Raw genomic sequence first — 8,555 nt, forward strand, 5'->3', positions numbered from 1 at the left:
TTATGGCATGAATGGTCATTGATCACGTGCCTATTGTGATTATGCCAAAATATTATAGCAATGTGATTATTATAGGGCAAAAGTAATAGAAGCAACATATCTTGCCTATAATGATTTTGTCCATGACCATATTGGTATAACTTTCTCCTTGAAAGAGATATTCACAATGTGGATGATGATAAATATGTGATTGTACAAAATTAATTAAAATCTCTAGAAGAACCAATTATACTATTTTGGAGAAATAAAATTCATTATCAATAAGATATTATATCATAGTAAGTCTCAAAGAAACTTATTTAGTTTCTAAAGTATTCGCGAAAGCGGTTAGTTATATTGAGATTATGAATAAAGGAAAGATTTAATATCTTCTATTACTACAAATTGTATCGGGGTAATATGTATATGAAAACGTACCTGCTTTATTCTCCAGTTTGTACTACGCAAATAAAAATATGCAACAATAAAGTAGAAGTTTATTGATATAAAATCTATATCATAATAAACTTGGTGTTTATTGATAATTGCACATGTCATGGTGTAAAGCTGAAGTTTATCAATATTGATAATTTATCCAGTTGGCATAACTAGTTTAGCCATTTCAATTTAAGTATGATGTGCAAAAATAAAAGATAATTCACATGGGTAAATATGAAAGAACTAGAAAGTTCTTTGTGAATCCTCTTATATTGCTTGTTCTCATTAATTAATAGACCAACTAAAATTGGGATTGAATCCCATGAATATTAGAATTGAATATGAGCCCATTCACCTACCATGTATACCATATAAGATGCATCTATGAGATGGTTACATGTGTGATTATTATTAACCCGCAACTTGGTGTTTGCCAGGTAACTTGCTCAATAATTTAATTTAGAGCATAATTTCCAGATTTTCTATTCAAGACAATTTATCTTGATAAGTTGGTTTATATCACAGTTGGTTTAGCAAAATAATTTATTGAGTGCCTCCACTTAATAGCTAAACTATTGCTTATAAGAACAAAGTTATCTATATCAGTTTGATAATTCATATGCAATATATTGCAAAGCATGCTAGACGCATTTGCTGATCCAAAAAAGTAACTATGTTCACGCTGCAAATGCTTCTATTAGAATAAGTCATAGAAGGACAAAGTCTATGGTACGCTTAAAGCGTATAGACAAATCAGTTTCAAATAAAATTCTTGATAAAGAAAATCTTCAAAATGATCATAATAAGGAGGCAAGCGATCTAGAAGATAACATGACATAACACTTCCTAAAATTTCAAAAAAGGTTCAGGTACCTGAAAATATGAATGAAGAGATCACTATGTTATGTCTTTATGAAAAAAGAAGGTTGAAACCGATATAAAATATTCGTCGACATCATCTATGATAACACTAAATATATATGAAAATATTGTTTACTCTTAAAATGGTACAGTTGAATTTATAATGTGGTTTATAGACAAGCGAATCAAATTGATCCCAAAATGATAAATAAATTAAATAAAATACAAGACTTAGCATTAAAATCGAGACAAAATAGCAGACAACTTAGTTCCGGGAGCAAGGCTTCCGAAGGCAACAATAAGAATATTATTAGACAGTAAAATATAGTATTATTTAGCTTGGAATAATGTGTAGCATAAGTTTGTGAGAAATTTTGTATCTTACAATGGTTGTTGAAGTCACTATTTATAGCTATACATAGGGAACAAGGTCCTAGGATCAAGCCCCTTTTAAATGACAATAACTGGGGCCATTGATGAATATGTAACGACGGGTAATAAATGCCAAAATTCTCTGTAACTGACGTGTATTCAATACTGAGGAATATTCTTCATTAATTGTCATATGGTGGGGAAAATATTTGTTTGCCCTTATCAACAATGTTCCCTTCGGGGTTTACCCGATGCCAACCGAAGTTGTTGTGCCCGGTCTTAGTTTCCACTCGCTTCGTCTTTCGTGTTTCCCCGGTTCCACGTGTCACTATGTCATTCGAGTATTTAATGTGAGCCAATTTTCTCCTATACAGATAGCCTCCCTGCTTTTCGGTGGCATATCTTTATGTCACCAGGAAGTTGGTGAAGATTCCTTTATTGGCGGAAATATTTTTGAACCCTTCTAAAAAGTTTCTGACGCTTAATTAGACGCACGTCTCTTCGCATTTAATACCCCGAACATGTGTTAGTCCATGATTTAGCAATATTTTTGCCAGTTCTCGAGGTAATCATGACCACAATTTTAGCTGCCTATTCCTTTACTTATACGCCTCATCTTCTTCTTTTACACTTTACGATTTTATAAACTTTCTCAACTTATTTGCATTCAACTCTTTGGTGCTTTCATCTTTCTTTAATCTTCTTCAAAGAACTCTCATAACCTTCGGTCGATCATGGCTTCTTTTACTAACCCTTCCAAGAACTCTGGTCTTCTCTTCAGTGGGGTCTCGAAGAAGAGCAAAGACAAAGAAATCAATGTTGATGCTGACCCTCCCATGGTGAGCACCATCATCCCTAAACAACTCAACACAGCCAAGGATTTCGAAGAGAAGTTCCCTTCTTCAAGTTCCGTACTTGGGTTGTTGGCATACACGCCTCTTTTATTCGCCCTTTCAGTATTCCTGTTGTGAAGGAGGATTGTGATTGCCATGATCTAAACATTATTGCTCTAGAACTGGTAGAGCGAGTAACCTTCTCTAAGAAGGGTTTCATGTACATTTATACGTACCCATTTACTTTGGTGCATTTTCTTTGAGCGAGGAGATTGACCCCGTGATTATGGAATTGTGTCACAAATACCAGGTTTGTTTGGCACGGGTGGGCCCTTCGGTATGGCAAACGATGGCCTATCTACGACGATTATGCCAGGAGACAAAGGAGGAGCTCACCTTGGCTTGCATGATAAATCTCTACTCCCCCAAGATTTTCCATGGGGGAGTAATAAATTTTAGCAAGTGTGGCCACAATGCTTTGCTCACCAGCATGGATGACAACAACAACAACAACCATGGATGGATGAAGCGGTTTTTCGTTGTTGCCACCAGGGATATCATCTCGGCCACGACATCATCTTTCCCTGAGTCCTGGACTCGAACACGTAAGTTCAAAGTCTTTTTTTTTTTCTGAAAAAGGTTGTTTCATGTCATTAATGATCCTTCTATTTTCAATACTTCAGCAACTCAGTGGATTCAGGTCTCTCGTATGGCTCTGTTACCATCCTAGAGGAGGATGTTTTGGTTGATCCCATGGTGGCTGCGAGGTTGCTGGAGAACTCTCTCACCCAAACAGGCGCCATCGGATTTGCTTCCGATACAAGCGCTTTCTCTCGGAGTCCCCAGCTGGGGAACATGAAACTAAATATGTGGCGTTCTTCCTCGGTCTATGACAAGAATAAAAAGGTCAAGAGAGTCATGCCCGAGCTAGCCGCAGCTACTGTGGTGATTGATGATGACGGGGAAGCTAGTGATGAAGGGGCTTCCCTAAAAAGGAGACAACATCCTTCATTAGCTCAACAGAATGCTCAATCTGAAACTCTTATCAACCCAATCGAGGACGATGCCCAAGTGCTCTAGGAGAGTTTGACTTAGTGGAGAATGTCAACTCTCCTTTTTCGGTCCTAGCTGCTACTCCCGGTACTGTGAGGTCGAGTACCAGGCCTCTTCCATCTTCGGTTGGTGAGCATCCAACAACTAGCATGTAACGACCCGGTCGATCGTTTTGAGTGATATAGACACGTTCCCCCATTTACTGCTTATTCTGTGCTCAATTGTTACTATGTGACTTGATGAGGTGGTTAGTTTATTTCAGGGGATGTTTCTGAATGAATTGGGATACTTAGTCTCAAGGTTGGAAGCCTAAGTTGAAAGAGTTGACCGAATGTTGACTTATGTATAAATGGCTTCGGAATAGAGTTTTGACGGTTTCGATAGCTCCGTAAGGTGATTTTGGACTAAGGAGTGTGTCCAAATAGTGATTTGGAGGTCCGTAGGTGATTTTGGCTTGAAATGGCTAAAGTTAGAAAATTAGAAGTTTGGAGAGTTAAGAAGTTTGATCGAGAGTTGACTTTGTGGTTACCAGACTCAAATTTTGGTTCCATAAGTTGGAATAGGTCCGTTGTATCATTTATGAATTATGTGCAAAATTTGAGGTCAATTGAAGTTGATTTGATATGTTTCGGCATCAAATATAGAATTAGAATTTCATAAGTTCATTAGGCTTGAATCGATGCGCAATTCATGGTTTTAGTATTGTTTGATGTGATTTGACGCTTCGAGCGAGTTCGTGTGATATTTTAGGACTAGTTGGTATGTTTGGTTGAGGTCCCGGGGGCCGCGGGTGTGATTCGGATCATGTTCGGCGCATTTTGGACCTTGGAAGATATCTGGTTTTCCTGGTGCTGGTTTTCTTGTACGCGATCGTGCGAGTAGGATTACAATTGTGAAGTGTTGTTGTGGCAGCTGGGATTTTGTTTTATGCGTTCGAGAGCTTGGGTCTGCAATCGCGTATGTTGGAGAGGCAGTGAAACGCCAACGCGTGGGTCTAGTCGCTTTTGCGAAGAGGAAAATAGGAGGCTGGTTCACGCGAATTTGTTATTCGCGATCACATGGTGATTTTTGCGATCGTGTATGTCTGGGAAGTCAGTGCATCTTATTCGGGCATGGGATGCCGCGTTCGCATAGAGTAAATTGGGTAACGTGTGAATTTGTTCTTCGCGATTGTGAAGAAGGGACATCAACGTAGACTATAAGTTTCAAAAACGGGGGTTTGAGTTATATTTCACAATTTGATTTTGGGAGCTCGGGTTGAGGCGATTCTAGGAGATATTCTCAAGGGAGTGATTGGGATAAGTGATTCTAACATGTATATGGTTAAATTACATGAATATATCATTGTTTTCATCATTTTATTAGTGTTTTGGGTTTAAAAATTGGGAGACAATTGTAGAAACTTCCTCGGTTTTAATTTGAGGATTTGAAGGTCGAGTTGTGATCAGATTTGAGTAATTTTGGTATGGTTGGACTCGTGGTTGAATGGGTATTCGAATTTTGTAACTTTTCTTGAATTCTGAGACGTGGGCTCGGGGTTGACTTTGTGACTTTTGCTAAAGAACTTCGCTTTTTCATATAAAATTGATTCATATAGCTTGAGTTGATTGTATCGAGTTGTTTGTGGCTAGATTCAAGGTGTTAGAGGATGATTCACAAGGAAAAGGCTTATTGGAGTAGATATTTGCATGGTTTGAGGTAAGTAATACTTCTAAACTTGGTTATGAGGGTATGCGTCCCTGAATTACGTGCTATGTGGTCGGGGTTGAGGTGGCGCACATGCTAGGTGACGGGAGCGTGGGTGTGCATCGTAGAAATTGTGAGCTGGTCGATTCCGTGGTATTGTGTAGTCATCAAACCTTGTAGCCATTCATGTGATCTCTATGTGTTAAAGTAATGGAGTTGTAGATTCATGTTAGAAATCGTGTTAGGCTATATGCTTATCTTGTTGAGACATATTGTGATCATTTCTACTGTTGAATTATTTTCTTAGATGGAATTTTTTTTCCAGTCACATCCATCATTTGTATATCATATCTCAGGCTCTGTTACCAGTTATTGTTATGTTATATATCATTGTTTGGGATAATTGTCATTAGACTTGTGAGCCCGAGAGACTGGAGAGATTAGTGACTGAGTTGGGGCCTGAGAGATGTGTTGTGAGTGAAATTTGTGGATCGGGTTGCACGTCGCAGCAAGCCTTATGGATATGTGTATCGGGTTACACGTTGTAGCATGAGTTTTAGGTTTTATCATTATGGCATCAGGATGCACGCTGCAGCAGGCCAGGTTGGCATTATTAGCGTTTGGGCAGGATCTGCCCCTCTGGAGTCTGACATACCAATATTGAGCATAGGTACCATACAGTGCTGAGTGACTAAGTGTGATGAGCGAGTATTGAGATAGTTAGATTGAGTACTCTGAGAGTGTTAGTACGTGAGGTTTTCATTGTGTTGCATCACATGTGATATTCACATTGGCATGTAAATATAGAGATGTAATATTCCTTATATCAGTCATACTTGGCGTATTTTATCTATATTGAGCTTAACTGTTAACCTAGAAGCATATCTACATTCCTATATTGTGTACCAACATATTATGAGTTTCTCTGAGATATTATTGTCATGTTCATGTCATTTCTGTACTATTAAACTCTGTATTTGGACTCCATTGGTTTAGCTCATCAGTGCTTTCAACCCAAAGGTTAGTTTTGTTACTTATTGAGTTGGTTGTACTCATACAACACTCTACACTTTGTGTGCAGATCCAGGTATTTTCGAGCACGGTGGTTGCTAATTTCTAGAGCTTTATCAGTTCAGAGATTATCAAGATAGTTTCCTTAGCGTTCGCAGACCTTGACTCTCCTCCTATATCTTTTAGTTTTGCTTATACTGGTCTACCTTCCTAGACATTGTTTCAGTTGTCAGGCCGTGTTATAGTATAGATGCTCATGTACTCAGTGACACCCGAATTTTGGGAAATTATGTATTGAGTTACAGTGTTTTTACCCAGTTATTATGAGATTTCATTTACTTAAACCTATTTCAGTGTGTTTTGAATTAAAAATGTTGCTATTTGTCAGTTGTCGGCTTGCGTAGTATCGCAATAGGCGCCATCACGACACATGTGATTTTGGGTCGTGATAAGTTGGCACCAGAGCCTAGGTTACATGGGTCTCACGAGTCATAAGCATGTTTAGTAGAGTCTTGCAGATCGGTACGGAGACGTTTGTACTAATCTTCGAGAGGCTGCCGAACCATTAGGAAAACTTCACATTCTTGTATTCTTGTCATGCAAATTTGTTGATTCCAGAAACTAACTTTTGTTATTCTATTCTCTCATAGATGATGAGGACACGTGCAACTGTATCGGGCAGAAGGCCAGCAGTACCATCAGCTAGGGCCACGAGAGGTCGGGGCCACGGTAGAGGCCGAGGTGCAGCTCGTACAACAGCTAGAGCAACATTTGTAGACCTACCCGTTGCTCCAGCCCAGGAGCAGATTCCATATATAGTTGAGTCGGTGGGCCCAACTCGGGCACCAGTTGTGCCCATTGTGATTCCAGGCCTTCAGGAGGCTTTGGCCCAGATATTGACTGTTTTCACTAGCCTTGCTCAGGCGGTTTCAGTATAGGCCGCACCAGCCATTTCTCAAGCCGAGGGAGGTACTTAGACTTCAGCCACCCGTACTCCAGAGTAGGAGGTGCAGGGTCTTCTGACACCGGAGGTACTACCAGCCCAGCCGGTTGCAGTTGCTCAGGCCTAGGTGGGTCCTGTTATGAGTGATAAGGAGTAGAATAGACTAGAGAGATTTGGGAGGATCAAGCCTCCATCATTCAGTGGGGCTAAGTCAGAGGATGCTCAGGACTTCTTGAATAGGTGCCAGCGGATTTTTCATACTACGGGTATTCTGGAGACTAGTGGGGTCTTATTTACTATTTATCAGCTTATGGGTTAAGCCTTCAGATGGTGGGAGACCCATGAGCGAGGCAGGCCAGCCGGTGCTGCACCCCTTTCATGGCAAAAGTTCTTTATTTTCTTCTTGGAGAAGTTTGTGCCACCGTCCCACAGGGAGAAGTTATGTAGGTAGTTTGAGCAGCTACGCCAGGAGGGCATGTCTATGACCCAGTACGAGATGAGATTTTCAGAGTTGGCTCGTCACGCGGTCTGGTTGGTTCCTATAGATAAGGAGAGGGTTAGGAGGTTCATTGATGGCCTCAACTATGGACTGTGCTTTGTTATGACTCGAGAGAATGTATCAAGTTCTATGTTCGATGAGGTGGTTGATATTTCTTGGCGGCTAGAGCTGGTTCATAGTCAGTAGCGTGAGGAGAGGGAGGCCAAGAGGCCTCGTGGATCAGGTGGTTTCAGTGGTGTTTCTTATGGGGGCCAGTCCCACCACAACAGGGGTCGGTCTTATAGGCCCGCTCAGATGGCTTGTCTGGTTCATCGTGGCATATCAGCTAGCATGATTCATACAATGCTCGTATGGTTCAGTCATCTCTAAGTGCTCTCCCAGCTTAGAGTTCATCTCGTGCTCCATCAGTTCAGGGTTCATCGGTGTCAGGTTCTTCAAGCAGTTATTCTGTTCTCGGGGCCCAATTCAGTCCCCACCACCATCGACGGATCAGAGTTGCTACGAGTGTGGGGAGCTTAGTTATGTGAGGAGGTTTTGTCCTCATCTATTGGGAGATCCAGTTCAGTATGGGGGTTAGGTCATTACCTATGCACCAGTTACTTCACCACCCCCTCAGCTAGCTCGGGGTGGGGTCGAGGTAGCTAGAGGTCTCCCTAGAGGGGGAGGCCGATCAGGTGGCGGTCAAGCTCGATTCTATACTATTCCTGCCAGGCCAAAGGTCGTTGCTTTAGATATAGTGATGCCACATAGATGCTTCTATATTATTTGACTCGGTTCTACTTATTCGTATGTATCATCATATTTTTCTAGTTATTTGGATATGCCCCGTGAGTCCTTAGTTTCACTTGTTCTCGTATCTACACAGGTGGACAATACTATT

The sequence above is a fragment of the Nicotiana tomentosiformis genome, chromosome 7, assembly GCF_000390325.3.
Source record: "Nicotiana tomentosiformis chromosome 7, ASM39032v3, whole genome shotgun sequence".
In the NCBI taxonomy this organism is placed as follows: domain Eukaryota; kingdom Viridiplantae; phylum Streptophyta; class Magnoliopsida; order Solanales; family Solanaceae; genus Nicotiana; species Nicotiana tomentosiformis.